This window comes from Anolis carolinensis, chromosome 6 (genome assembly GCF_035594765.1).
Source record: "Anolis carolinensis isolate JA03-04 chromosome 6, rAnoCar3.1.pri, whole genome shotgun sequence".
NCBI lineage: Eukaryota > Metazoa > Chordata > Lepidosauria > Squamata > Dactyloidae > Anolis > Anolis carolinensis.
The window spans coordinates 101,758,197-101,773,455 of NC_085846.1; the positions used below are offsets into that span (position 1 = coordinate 101,758,197).

At 39.5% G+C, this 15,259-nt stretch overlaps 1 long non-coding RNA gene across 1 annotated transcript in view; it reads right to left on the minus strand.

Annotated features, from left to right (window-relative positions):
• Nucleotides 1–6,037: 6,037 nt before the first annotated feature.
• The window catches only part of LOC103279095 (uncharacterized), a 37,719-nt gene continuing 28,497 nt past the window's right edge, over nucleotides 6,038–15,259 (minus strand). The window contains exon 3 of the long non-coding RNA XR_506549.3: nucleotides 6,038–8,033. This is a non-coding gene — a long non-coding RNA (uncharacterized LOC103279095). The remainder of the gene's footprint in view (nucleotides 8,034–15,259) is intronic.

The window sequence follows — 15,259 nt, forward strand, 5'->3', positions numbered from 1 at the left end:
TTTTTTTCATGACAAAAGTGACTCTATTTTTAAAAAATCTAAGAGGAACAATGGCCTTCAAACCATAGGCTCATTCTAAAAAACAAGCCTTGCTTAGTAAATTTTTTGAAATTTTGTCTCATAAAGCAGGTAACCCTTCTCTCGTGATGCTGTGTGCATCCTGTCGACAGCCTGTCTTCTCCTTGTGATAAACCCATCAATAACCGCAAACCCTGCAATGTTTCCATCACCGACCTGTAATGTAATGGGACTGTTCTGCTTTTGTGTTGGCATAGAGGCAGTCCTCAAGCTATAAACAAGATAGATCCTGCAGGTTTGTTCTTAGGTTGACTTTGTATGTAAGTCATAACAGGTATATTTTAAAGTATAACTTAAAGTGTATGCATAAGCTTCGGATAGCATAGGGAAGAGTTTCTTTTGTGGTGTTTCTTTTGCTGTCTGTTCCCCTGTTCAGAAGATTCCGCCTCACTTTTTGTCCCTGTAAGAATTTGATTTTGAAAAATCTTGGCTTGTTGTGAAAACAGATTGACAATTAAGCATCAGTAGAGACACCTCTCCCCCATGATGACTCTTTCAGGAGTGAATTTCCCTTCCGAGGTGTAGATTTCTCTCACTTCCTGTTGTCTCAGCCCCATTCTTAACAATGAGTTATTTGTAAGTCAGATGTTTGTAACTTGGGGAACGCCTATACTGGCACTGAAGTGATATAAGGGGTCAGATCCCTCTGCTCTCCCCGTCTCCTCCTTGATATTCCTTAAGCATTATTTATTTTAATTTCTAAAATTAATTATACATGCAAACTGCAAAACTGCTTTGCAATTATTTTGAAGTTACAGAGCAGCAGAAGTACAGAAAGATGGGTTTATGAGTGTGCAATCATGGACTGGTTAATCGGAGCTGTTGCTCGAATGCAGAGTGCACTCATGCTGGTATGTTGCCACTATTGGTGATCACACAATTGCCCTGAGATAGCAGTTTTGTGTGATAAAGTCTTCGGAAAACCTGTCCCTGTACAAATCCAAGAAGCTGCAATAAACTCCCCCCCCCAAAAAAAAAATAGATTAGGGGTCATGCAGGCAGCAGTCACTAGAAAATCCCCAAAATCTGAGAACTCTAATTAAAGCCTTAGTCCAACATTAAGAAGGGGCACATATCTATTCTCTGTCTATACATAAATGGGTCTGACTGCATTTTCTTAGCTTGTTAGTGTTAACTGCTTTCCTGTCCAAATAGTTTGAATGGCAATCCTATTGCTAAACCTCACTTTGCATTCTCCCAATCTAATCTAAAATGATATATATTTTAAAACCATTGGGTTGCAAATAATACAACACCAGCCTTTTGTCATTAAACAACTGAGCTCAGCAGGAACGATTCCTTGTATTACTGTATTCCTATAAGATCTACATTTCCCTCTTTGAAAATGAAGCTCTGGATCCCAGCCATAATAACACTGAAAGGGTGCCAAACCTGGAGTGACATGAGAGCTTGGAAGGGGCCCAGGTAGCCATTATACAGGATTGTGTCAGGGATTCGCTTATTAAAGTCCTGATGTGCCTGACCCAATCAATCAGCGCTGTTACAGTGTTTTGTTTCCATTAACATCCTTGTATATTAGAGGTTTGACATAAGTCTTTCCTGCTGCTAAGAACCTGTTACAATGTCTTGTTCGCATCACACTCCATTCTCACTTGTTGCTAAGGCATTCATCCACAGCCAACATATGTGGATGATGCCATGCCGTGTAACACCAAGGCTTTGTAGTTACCACCTTGATATGGTCAAAAATGACTAATCAATAAATAATTGTTGTTGTTGTTGGATCATAGTTACCACCTCCATTTCTAAGAGTGAGTCTACACTGTAGAATTTATGCAGTTTGACACCACTTCATCTATTACAGTTCAATGCTTAGAATCTTGGGAATTGTAGTTTGGTGAGGCACCAGCACTCTTTGGCAATGAAGTTTAAAGACCTTGTAAAACTACAACTCCCAGGGTTCCGTAGCATTGAGCTATGGCTGATAAAGTGGGGGTTTTTTATTGGTTTGCCATTATTTTATTACTTTTAGTCATTGGCTTTTGCTGTTCCCATTAGGATTATAAAGCAAAAGAACATCAAGATGTTCTTGAATGGAATGGCTGAGTGGATGGAAAAATTAAAGCAAATCTGAAGGAGTCACCTTCACAATTTTTATCAAGAGCAAAACTATCTTCTTGCAGCCATTTCCTAGGCAGGCAATAAAAACTCACCAGAAGAGTTTGAATAAAATGAGATAGGCACTTTACAGTTAAATAAGTTTTATAGCGTTGCTGTACTGAACAAGTGTATGGACGCTCTATAGCCTTTTCAGATTTACTCCCGCAGCGTTAATATGTGATTTTATTACAGGTCTCTTTATTGTGAATTTGTTCCCAGTTGGTTGGTGTATTTAGGGTAAAAACAACACAACACAATAAGCAGCTTAAAGGCTTATACCTATAGATGATAGATTATCTTTAGTTGAGGGATTTTTATAGGGCAATTGAAACAGCGATTGTACAGGCCCTCTCATCAGTTTCGTATCTTGTTTCCATCAAGAACAAATTGAGAATGTATAAGAATAAGGAATAAATCTGATTTCTGTTCTGTCAACAAAATGTACCTACAGAAAAAGGGAAACAGTGCTAAAGCAGCAGTTCTCTTGTGTGGCTAGATTTCAACTCGAAATGCATGCCATAATCCAGTTTATTCTGTAAGCAGGCACTAGGATGGTCGTGGAACTAGAGCGGAGCATTTCCTATTCAGCTGTCCTCTCCTGAATAGCAGATTATCTCTTCTTCTACCCCCTTCATGCTCTCCTTTGCTTGCAAATCAGAAGGTCTGCCTTACAGCCAGAGGTCACTGAATTAATCACTTTAAACAAGAGCTTTTATTGAGCCTTCAATATCTCTAGCACAACCTATTCCATTTCCCACCAAGTTCCTCTGCTTTTCTTTTCTTTTTTTTAAAGGAAAAAATCCCTTATCCAGTAGAAAAATTGTGAAACAAACACTTCAGAAGCAGCAGGGTCTGGATGCATTCCTCCAAGAAGAAAACAACTCTAGCATGACAAGCCAGAAGTGACCTTAGGTTAGTCTTCCCCACAGCCCTAACTTCTGGTGCCTGTAGAATTAATTTAGTTGCACACTACTTAAACTGCCATGGCTCAATGATATGGAAGCCTTGGAGATGTAGTTTGGTGAAGGACCGGCACTTTTTGGCAGAGAAACCTATAGACCAAAGCTGAGGTAGTAGTGATAGTAGAGGTCTGTCCAACAGTGTGTTGGAGCTTCTGTGTAGAAGCCCACTGCTTACTTGGAAACAACTTGGAAGCAATAACTGGACGCAATTACATGAAGGGCCACTTACTTGCAGTAAGCTCTGCAGAGACATGTGAATGTGTTGGCAGCATTGTATTTACTTCGAGGTGGTGCCAAAACTAAACGCAGAATAAAGGTTTCTTTAATTGGGATGAGCAATTGCATGGAGCAAAGAGATGGGGCAATTCCCCCTCTCCATCTCTCCTTATGGGCTTTAATAACCCCTCACATGCCCCAAATATTTCTATCTTTATTAGATATCATATCAATGTTGTAAAAGTCACAATTTCAAAAAGACTTGAGTGAAAACAGAGCTTTTGAGGAGTGCTGGATGATTTTGAAAGGTATTTTATATGGGGCTGGAAGTGTCCTATATATTTGGGGGATTTATGTGCTCTTTGGGAGTTAACCCAAAATGTTGACAAAACGTTTAGAAGTCTGAGCTTCAGGACTACAAAGGCAGGCCTCAAGGATCACAATGTCCCATAGAGTGAATCTTGGCCACTCTTGCTTTCAGTGGTCTTCTCCTGCGAAATCTCTGCTGCCATAAAAGCCCTTCTGATGAAAAATGCATCCTAGCACGTTGTCTCTGCCTGAGACATAAAAGACTTTGTAATGTAGTTCTCCTCTTCCCACTTATCACAGTCAGTGATGATAATAATAATAATAATAATAATAATAATAATAATAATAATAATAATAATGTTATTCTTATATCCCTCCCCATCTCCCCGGAGGGACTCAGGGAGGCTTACATGGGGCCATACCCAGACACGACAGCACAAATCAGATAAAACATTAAACCGAGCAGTAAAAACTTCAACATGATTAAAAACAGTCATAAAAGTCAATATACACAATAATATTAAAATCCCGATTTGGGTCAAAAGATCCAGGCCAAGGTGCAAAGCAATATCAAGTTATCAGGGAGGGATAATTATACAGCAGGTGTAATACTTAAGGTGCTGAATGAATCCTAAAAACAATCCAGAGGGTCTACTGCTTAATAGGTAAATAACATGATCCCACAAGGATCAGTCAACGAAGGCCTTCTGGAATAGCCAAGTTTTCAGGCTCTTCCTGAAAGAAAGTAGGGTAGGGGCCTGCCTAATCTCCCTGGGGAGCGAGTTCCACAGCCGGGGGGCCACGGCGGAGAAGGCCCTCTCCCTCGTCCCCACCAACCGCAACTGCGAAGTTGGTGGAAGCGAGAGGAGGGCCTCCCCCGACGAGCGGAGAGGTCGTGCGGGTTGATGGGAGATACAGTCTAATCATATCTAGAGGACTACATACTGCCCACCCCTGCTTTACCTAAATCAGAAGTGATAATCCTACTATTCTCCCATGTTTTCTGAAGTCATAGGAAATCACTGAAAGGTATGTTAGGCACAGGTGACCCCCATCTTTAATCTAAATTGTTGAAACATTTCACATTAGTAGAAAGAAAAAAACACTACTCTGATAAACTTGTGTCCTCCACTCATCACACGGACAGCTGAATGCAAACCCACAAAAACAGCTCAGCACTTCTCTTTGCACGTCAATATACCTTAAGCGCTTCCATATGTTCTCATTACATTTATTGCTCTTGATTCGGTAACTTTTCAAATTTATTTTGGAACAGCACAGAGCAGGGACGTTCAACCAAATGGAGGATAACAGAGCGTGAAAGCAGGATACGTCTTCAGAATCCAAATGTCAGCTGCAGTTAAGATGAACTGCTCCATTTTAAGATCCAGCGAGTTGACTTGTGCTTTGCTGGAAAATTCCGGAACAATACAAAGTAAAGGGATTGGAAAGAATGCTGGGTTGCACTGGGATTGAGTCTGACAGATTTCTGGCCGCATGAACTCTGGCACGATTAATTCCTCACTCTGAAATAGCATGAAATAGCAGCTTTGTTACTGAATATGCAGTTTAAAAAGGCCATTGTCAGAGTTACAGCCTCTCCATTCTCAATCGGCTTTGTATTTTATGTAGCCGTCCATATGTGGCTTACAGCTTTTTTCAACTTGCGCAAGGGGCAAACAGAATTGAATGCTGATCAGTGCTGGGAGTCCATAGCCATTTTATACCTTTTTAAAAGAAAAACTTTCCATATTGTGCCAAGAATATGAGAAATTTACATAATAGAGTGTACAGTGTGATCTCTGTATCCATGGAGGAGACATTCCTGAATGTATCATGGAAACAGAAAATTGTGGATAATAGTGAACCCTATTGAAATGAATTATTTCCACCATAAGCTACTATAGAGTTGCACTACATCATAAAATACCTAGAATAGTATTCTCGAGCAGAAAGAGGACCTAAAAAATTCTTAGAGGGGACACTATGAGAATGAACTCCTCAAATACGTGGTCAGAGTTGTCTTTGAGTATTCCCAAAATTCCTTACAAATGCAGTTTCTATACCATACTGCAAAAAAGAATCCTTGGGGATCTGTTGAACAACTTTTGTCCATACCAGAAGGCTAGCACAGGACTCAGAATATTGGCCTAGGTTTGGAAAGACTCAGGTTTACATCCTGACTTGTGGAAAAATAATGTGTTGGGGTGGAGATGGAGGGGACTAAGTACATGCTTCAACTTTCTAACAAATAGTGAAAACAATGTGACAGAATCATAAAGTTGGAAGACGCCACAAGAACTATCTAGTGTAGTAGCCTGAGTATTGGACTATGATTCTAAAGACTGGGGTTCAAATCCCTATCAGCTGCAGTGTTTATTTATTTATTTTATTTATTACAATATTTATATCCCGCCCTTCTCACCCAACAGGGGACTCAGGGCGGCTTACAATAAAACAGACATATAAAAACAGTACAATACACTATAAATCAGTTAAAAAATTAACTTACATATAACATTCATAAAATGCATTTATAAAATATAGATAGGCGTGTACAAGTTTAAAAGACTGGGTCTGTCAATTGAGTTCCAGTATACATAATAGTAATTAATGCTGCTGATTCTTATTCGAAAGCCTGGCCCCACAATCAAGTTTTTACCTTCCTACGGAAGGATAGGAGGGAGGGAGCCTGCCTGACTTCAATGGGGAGGGCGTTCCATAGGCGGGGAGCCAGTGTTACTGGTTAAGTGACATTGGGACATCATCCACAGAGGATAGGAAAAGCAATCTCTCTTTGAACAAATCATGCCACAAAACAACATGATACGGTCACCTTGTGTGTGCGCGCCTTCAGGTTGTCTATTGGTTTATGGCAACCACATGAATTTCATAGGGTTTTCTTGGGTAAGGAGTGCGCAGGGGTGGTTTTGCCAGTTCCTTCCTCTAAAATGTAGCCTCTTGTGTTCATTGGTGATCTCTCACCACCCTGCTTAGCTTCCAAGATCAGATTGGATCTGGTGTCTTTGGGGTATTTAGGCTATAGTAGGATTTCTGAAGGGCTTGGAAGCAAGTTGGAAACAACTTGAAGACACATACTACCACCACCAACAGCAACAACAACAATAAAGGTTATAGTTATATGAACTAAAATCCTCAGTCAGCCTTCAATCAATTGTAAGCTCACTAAGTGACCATGCACAAGAGCTTGACACTCTTTTAAGTGGTTTGGTTTTGAGACATTTTGTGCATGAAGTGGAAAACTGCAATGGAACACCTCATGTAAATAATAAAAGTTAGACATATTGATTGTAAGTGAAACAGTTTTCACTTACAGTTCTTCATCGTTTAACAGCACAATTTGCCCGCCACCCAAACCCTGGCTCCTATTTTTCTGGACTACAAGTCCTGAACTCCTCAGAGGATATGGGAATAAACATCCTGGCTGGGTAAAGTAAACGTAACTTTACCAAGCTCTCCCTGAGATTACCCATTTTAAGAGTCAGCCAAGGATGCTAACTTAACTAACCTTTTTCCAGTTCTGGTAACCTGGGGTTTTTAAGTTGAGGGAAAATGTTACCTGCCTCCTGTCATTTTTCCCTCCAGCGAATGTATTGCTATGTGACATATTACATCTACCCCTCTTCTCCAATTAGGTTTGTTGAACATATATTTGTAGTTAAGTATTTAGTAACTGTGCGGCCGTAAATATAATTCCATTGCACTGTTACGTGCCAGATGTGGTTGTTCTCCGCAGCTGGGAGGGATATTAAGGGACTGTTGCATAACTCTCCTCCCATCCTAGCACAGAGAGAAATTAAAATCAGCAATTCAAAAACCATGTCCCTGAATCACTCCCGGCACTTTCTCCTGGGCTGTTTCACCTGTCAGTTTACAGTTAAATAAAGTCCCTCTTTTCTTTTTAATACCAGACCAGGACACTGGTTCATCTCTCATTTTCCCTCACTCTTCAGGCATATTAAGTCCGATACCTTTAATTGCCTGTCATTTTTGTTGACCGGAAAATGGAACATTGCAAAAATCCAGACTTCAATGCCATCAAGCCTATAAAAGCTTCCTTCATTACGCTGCCCGATTAGGAACATCCTCTTAACCGATCTACATTTTAATAAGCAGGGCTAAAGCATTAGCTTTGAAGTGGAGTTTATTCATATGCGATCCTTCTTGGAGGACTTATTCAACAGAAGAAGGGATGAGGTATGTAATTTACGACAAAAGGGACCTGGAAGAAGTAACTTGTAGCGGAGAAGTCCAAGTACAGCTGAATGTGCAACAGATGTTTGGCGCACATCTTCCTCTATGTTGCCAAGGGAGACAAACATCGGTCTGGAATTCAGAAGAAACACAGAGCATCAGATTAGGAAGTAGTTCAAGATCCTGACCCACGGAGGTCCATTTCGGGCATTATATGCACCCAATACACGGCAGGGAGCCACAATATTATTGGCAATACCATACAGTATTTTTGGCTCTGCTTTTTAATCTGGGAGGCTAACCTCCATGATGTTGGGAGTGTTATCCATCTAGTCAGAGCTGGGGAAAGTTACTCTATTGGACTGCATTTGTTAGAATAGCTATGCTGGCTGGGAATTATTGAAGTTGTAGTCCAAATGTTTCTCAGATCTGCATATAGTGTAATCAGCTATGTTTTAATGTGAGGGAACATGCCCCCAGTTCCTTCAAGGTCAACCCAGTCACTTCAAGGATACCGTCTATCCATCTTGCCCTTGGTCGGCCTCTCTTCTTTTTCCCTTCCATTTTCCCCAGCATCGTGATATTTTCCAAGCTTTCCTGTCTCCTCATGATGTGGCCAAAATACTTCAGCTTTGCCTCTAATATCCTTCCCTCCAGTGAGCAGCCAGGAATTATTTGCAAATTCAAGCAACATAGACTGTGATGTACAATCTTGGCAAACATCTACACCTCCTGTATAGATTTCCTTTTCTGATACTACCTGTTGGAAGTGACCACATGTTTTATGCTGTATATGTTGCTGCTGCTGTTGTTTACAGTTTTTAAAAGAAAGGTGTTGACAGGCAGGGAAGCAAAATCTTGTATTAATCTGAACATCTGAAGCATAAAAACTGGGGCAATATGTAGATACACTACTACTGATAGATGCATTGATATATAAAGCATGAATATTAAAGAGAAGCACATTCCTGGCTACATACTGGAATATTACCTAATTACTAAAGAGCACAACATTCCAAATCTACAAAATATCTGGTCCAACAATTTTTCCCAAAAGTTGAGTTTCTTAAGAAATGGGAATTCTCTATGTTTTTGGACAATTATTTATTTACAAAATTTAAAATGAGATGAAGAAATGCCACCAAAAATATATCAGGGATGTATACAATTACTAATGAAATAGGCTAAGAAAAAATAACATGCGTGGTTATATCATGTACCAGGCCTAACAGTTGCTAATCCCAGTTAAAGCAGACGCACTGAGGCCCCATTAAAGTGCAAATTGAACTGGATTATATGGCAGTGTAGACTCATGTAATCTAGTTCAATTCAGTTCAATCTGCATTATATGTGTTTACACAAACCGTATAATGCAGTTCAAACTGGAAGTGTAGATGAGGCCTGAAACAATTTCTGAATAGTGTACCAACACATAAGTAAATCTCATTGATTAAATGGTTGTGGTCTGGTTGGGACTGAACAATAGTTTAATAGGTCTGTGCCCCCCCACTTCCCCTGCCACCCATACAACTGACATGTCTAAAATACTAAATTTTATTAACTAGGCTATGTATGTAAACCCATTGATTCCACATCAAACCTGGAATTTTAAATCTGAAAATATACTTGTGTTTAAATCAACCTGAAAAAATAGATTGAGGAAAGTTACTAATTCAGCTTTGAGACATTATGCAACTACAAAATTAAATATTCCCTCAATTGTAGCACTAAAGCTCTCCTGATAAGAATTTTCAGTGCTGCTCAAACAATAAGCCTAAGTTTCCACAGAATGGAGCCATGTTGGTTAAAGTTGTATTAAACTGTCCCTGGATTGTTATGAGAAATCCTGACCATTCCATACTGTAGAATAAATGCAGTTTGACACCCCTTTGACTGCTGTGGTTCAATGTTCTGGAATTCCAGGAGTTGCAGTTTTATGTTGTCTTTGGCCTTCTCTGCCAAAGAGGCTTGGTGCCTCCACAAATTACAACTCCATAGCAGTTAAAGTGGTGTTAAACTGTATTCATTCTACAATGCAGATGCGCCCCATGTGAATTTTCTTTAAATGATAAGCTTGACACACACAAAAAAAACTTTAGTATAGCAATAGCCTTCAGTGTTAATAACATGAGAGTTCTTATCTGGAATGTCTTTTGTAATTGTGCAATTACACACCTCATTTATCCAATTGTTAAGTGAGGAGTTTGATTAAATATTAACAACGGCTTGGCTCTTCTAGTGTCATTAGCAAGAAAGCAACCCTGTAATCTCAGGTAACACACGATAGTAATTATCTTCCACGGTTACACTTAGCAGAAAAGCCAGGACAATCAGGGCAGATAAGCCGGCTACATTGAAAATATATTACTGAGATTGTCTTTTGTTATCTTAACAGCACCAGTGCTAATACAGTTTCAAGCCAGTTACTTGCTGAATCAGAAGTAAACTCTAATATAGACTTGTACCACAGCATTATAATAAGTAGTTGATTGTTCATTCTAGCATCTCCACAAAATTCTGCAATATAATATATTTAACAGTATTTCAGGACCAAGCAACTGTGTCACACACACACACACACACACACACGGTATTTCACAGATGAAAACTTGGATATATTTTGGGCTGGAACTTAGGAGATCTGGATTCAGATTTCTGCAGAGCCATGAAAATTCATTATTAGGTCAGTCACACTGAGGGTGCGCCTACATTGTAGACTTAATGGAGCTAGACATCACTTTAACTACCATGGCTCAATGCCATGGGATCCTGCGAGTTGTAGTTTGGTGGGCAGAGAAGAGTAAAGGCCTCATCACAAAAGCTAGGCAAAGCATTTGGTGAGAAAAGAGAGGAGCAGCAGGGCAAATCTGTCACCCCGCATGTAGCTCTTTCTCAGCGATACTACCCATATCACATGTGGAAAGTGTCACCTTTGTGTAGAGGATTTGTGCTGGCTCCATTGAAGCCAGCACAATGCAGGAAGCCTCCTACATTGTGGGAGGGCGGAGCCTCCACTGAAAGTCACACAACGTTGTGTGATAGCCAGCTTGAGGCTCCGTCCAGAAGACAGGATGGAAGCATTCTAGGATACTGATTTAGGTAAGTGGGGTGAGGTCATAAATAGTACAACTCCCAGGCTTCCATCACATGAGGCATGGCAGTTGAAGTAATGTCAAACTGCATTAATTCTACAATATAGACGCACTCTATATTAATTCCATCGGTTGGTAGATAGAACAATTGAACAATTGGGTTACAGGGCTGTCCACGTAATTTAAATAAAACTGACCAAAATGATTAATAATTATCAAATCATACTGGAAAGACAGAGTTGAGAAAAGTTATACTTTAGAATACAAAACACAGAATCCCCAGCTACTGCTGAGCACCAATTTCTGGGAGCTATAGTTAAAAAAATAACTTTTCTAAATGCATATAAACATTTAGCCAAAGCGACACATTTTATGTTTTCTGGCAACAGTAATTCAGGCCATAGGAATAGTTAAGTGAATGTCTAACTGCATTGAGACTTAACTTATATGAATTGTTATATTACATTCATGAGCCTATAAGGACATTGAGCTTCTAAATGGATTTATATCTTGTTGACTCACTTTTCTGAATGGTGCTCACAGGGCAAAGGACTGGAGAAAGGTTTGTGCTGCTTTGGAATGCTCAAAGCAAGTCTCTAAGCTAGTCATTTAATGGCTGCTTGGTGTATGTCTTTTTTTATCCTTATCTAGATAGCAGCTGAATATCATCTGGCTATCTCTTTTGGGATTCACATTCTTACTTGTTTTCTCTGCCTTTGAGTTATTCATCACTGTTTGTAAACTGCTGTGACAGACAGCTGCTAGTTCTTAGCTGATTGGATTTATTGATTTCCTTCTCCTGGATCTTGCAAGTCTTATTTCAAATTTTGTGCCTGCCACTTACATCTTTGAAGCTATTTATTATATTACAAATGAGAGTCATCCTGTGCAGGCTGTATATGAAACCAAAATACTGTTCTGAGAATACAGATTGAAACTTACACAAGGCTGTTTAATATGGGCAATTTATTAGCCAAGCAGGATCTGAGAAGCTATAAGAAAGAAAATATGGGTTGCAAGGAGTGCAACAGAAGATGAAAAACAAAAAAGGATGAGACACCTATTCTGATGGGCTGGAGGAACAGAGACCTTTGTTTTACTATGCAACTATTCCTTCTAACAGTAAACTCAGATCATGAGTGCCAGAAGGATAGCACTTGGAAAATGTCCTTTTTGCGACAATCCCCCAATCCCTGAGGCCATGTTTTGAAATATAGTTCAAAAATAAAGTTCCCAAGTAAAATTCCCAGGCTATGCAACTAGATTATAGTCAAAACACAGCCACCAGGAAACAAGAATTTGGTATCAACATGTTATACAAAGTACAAGTTTTGAGCATTTCACATATCAAATAATCAAATACTCCAGTAACTGGCCAGATGATCTATTAGCAAGATATTGTGGATCATCTTAAAGATGGTTTTTATTAGGAGTTAAACCTTGCTCTTCTTATAAGCTCAGAAGATAAAAATAAACTCAAACAACTCATAATTTTCATTCCGAATGATCTTAGCCATCCTTTTTGGAGTCAATGTTTAGATGCTTTGAAAGGTTTTATGAAGATTTTAAGGTTTTTATTTGGCCTGTTGAAGATAAAGAAGAGGAAAAAGGCAAAGCTGTGAAAAACTGGTATCACTGTATTAAATCAGACCTTGATATTCTGAATGGCAGACACCTTGAAAGGGGAATGGCAAGCTACTTAAACCTTCATTATATCAGGCGTGTGTGTTGGCATGACACACACAGAAACAGAAAGCGAAATGACACCCAATGTGTTTTTGTGATTAACGTTAGAAATTATTTTGCTTTGTAGATTTAACAGGCATGAAAATTCCAGCATCAGCTTTCCAATTCAAAGCAATCATTCCCTTGTTAGGTCACAAGAAAGAGGAAAAACAAATTCTACTTATTGAATAAATGGCAATTCCAACTTCTTATGGATTTATTCGCTACCAAACATAACAAAACTTCTTAAAGGCTACAATTCACGATGGATATAAATTATCAATATTGCTTATATTTTCTCCAAAGAGTGTCTCATTTTTATCTTCACAGCTACCTCATGAGATAGGTTATTCTGAGAGAAAATGATTGCTCCAGTGTCATTTAGAGAATGTCATAGCCAAATGGGGATTTGGAGCCAGATGACCTGAGTCCTGAACTAACAGCCTGACCAGCAAAAGTAATTATGATGTCGCCTACAGAATCCTGAGCTTTGCCATTCTCCTGAACTACAGTATTACAACTTTCTGACCAATAATGCTAAGTTACTCAGCAAACTACAAATTCCAGGATTCCATACAGTGAAATCATGGCACTTAATGTGGTATCAAAAGGCAATAATGACTAAGTGTGGATACACTCCATATTACACTCCACTTCACACTATAGACCTATTGTTCTCATACTCATTCAGGTGATCTTCAACTCCCAGTCAACAACTTCAAGAAACCAAAGTGCTGGAAGAGAGGTAAAACAAATGTTTTAAATGAATGAGAATGAAAAAAGGCAGGAGTTATATCTTACAGAACCAAATAACCAGAGACGTCTCATTTACCAATCAGAAATACAGTAGAGTCTCACTTATCCAACATAAACGGGCTGGCAGAATGTTGGATAAGCGAATATGTTGGATAATAAGGATGCATTAAGGAAAAGCCTATTAAACATCAAATTAGTTTATGATTTTACAAATTAAGCACCAAAACATCATGTTATACAACAAATTTGACAGAAAAAGTAGTTCAATACGCAGTAATGCTATGTAGTAATTACTGTATTTACGAATTTAGCACCAAAATATCACGATATATTGAAAACTTTGACTATGCATTGGATAATCCAGAACATTGGATAAGCGAGTGTTGGATAAGTGAGACTCTACTGTACTACCCCTGGCAAATGTCTTCGCAAAAATTTCTGGAAAAACATCAAAGGACAGGAGATTCACATCCTTGTCAGCAATTATTTCCATGACTAAACTGCTGTTACCAAACTCCAGATCATCCTTCCATGTAAGCTAAATTTGACTTTCTGGTAAACACTCTTAAATACTATGGCCGTGATCAGTCATCTCCAGTTATCATAATGCAGAGCTTATAAACGTGGAGAGTTTTTAAAGAAAAAAAGATGATATTATCTTAGAATCTCCTAACCAGTGAAGTCATTGTAAATGTTCAGTGAGTTTAATCCAGATGGGATTAGCAATTGGATTTATGCCATAGCAGATGATGGCCAAGCACGTGGGGAAACAGGTGGTTCTTCAGTTCAGGTACTCTGTTCTTCAGCAGTAAAGAGGGTGAAAGGTTAAGGAAGCACTGATTGTATCCTGGGGTGCACACAGAGAGGAGTGAATCTACTGCATTTATATGTCACATATTTAAATTGAGGGCAGATTTTGGGGGCAAAATTATGGATTTTGATATATGATCCATGGATAACTTGAGGGTCATTCTTCAGAGCGGGATAGCGCCAATACCAACTGCCTCTGGTCGCCATCGCCGTTTCTCCACCCAGACATTTGAAAAGTCCAGAAGGTGTACCATGGGAGAGAGAGGAGAAGGGGTTGGCATTTCTTTTAGGTTCTTCTGGGATGGACTAATGACCTCATCAGACGGGGGCAAATTTGGTGGCATGCACCAGTTCACCTATCCTTTTACAACAGAGCCTACCGGCTTCCATCCCACAATGCACTGCAACTTCTGCGGGGCTCTGTCATAAAAGAAAAGGCGAACCAGTGCATGCAGGTACAGTGGCAACATGGGTGTCAGGACCCAGGCTGCAGAGCACCAATAACCATGCATAGAGACCAGAATCTATCTAATATCTTTATTAAGGGAATATATAAAGTCAATAAAAACAAGTGAAGGATATAGTTCAGAAGTAGACCTTTCAGGAAAGGTCAAATATAGTCCAGGAAATCAATGTCCAATATGAGATATTAGAGTCCAAAGTTATAATCCAATAACCGAAACACACACTTTGCCGAGCAAAGTGTGGGGAAATGACAGGGTCCTTTAGTCCAATGGAGCTTGATAACAAGGCTGGAGAGCAAACTAGATTCTTGGCAAACAAGGCTTGATTCAAGGCAACAAAAAGCAAGGAACAAGAACAGGGTCCGTGGCGAAATCCGTGGCGAGGTCCGGGGAACAAGGCAGGGCTGGAACGAGAACAAGGTCCTGGAAACAAGGAACTGGAGTAGCGTAGTCTACACACGATCTCACTCCTGAAGCTGACGAATTGACTCCACAAGAATCTCCTTGCGGG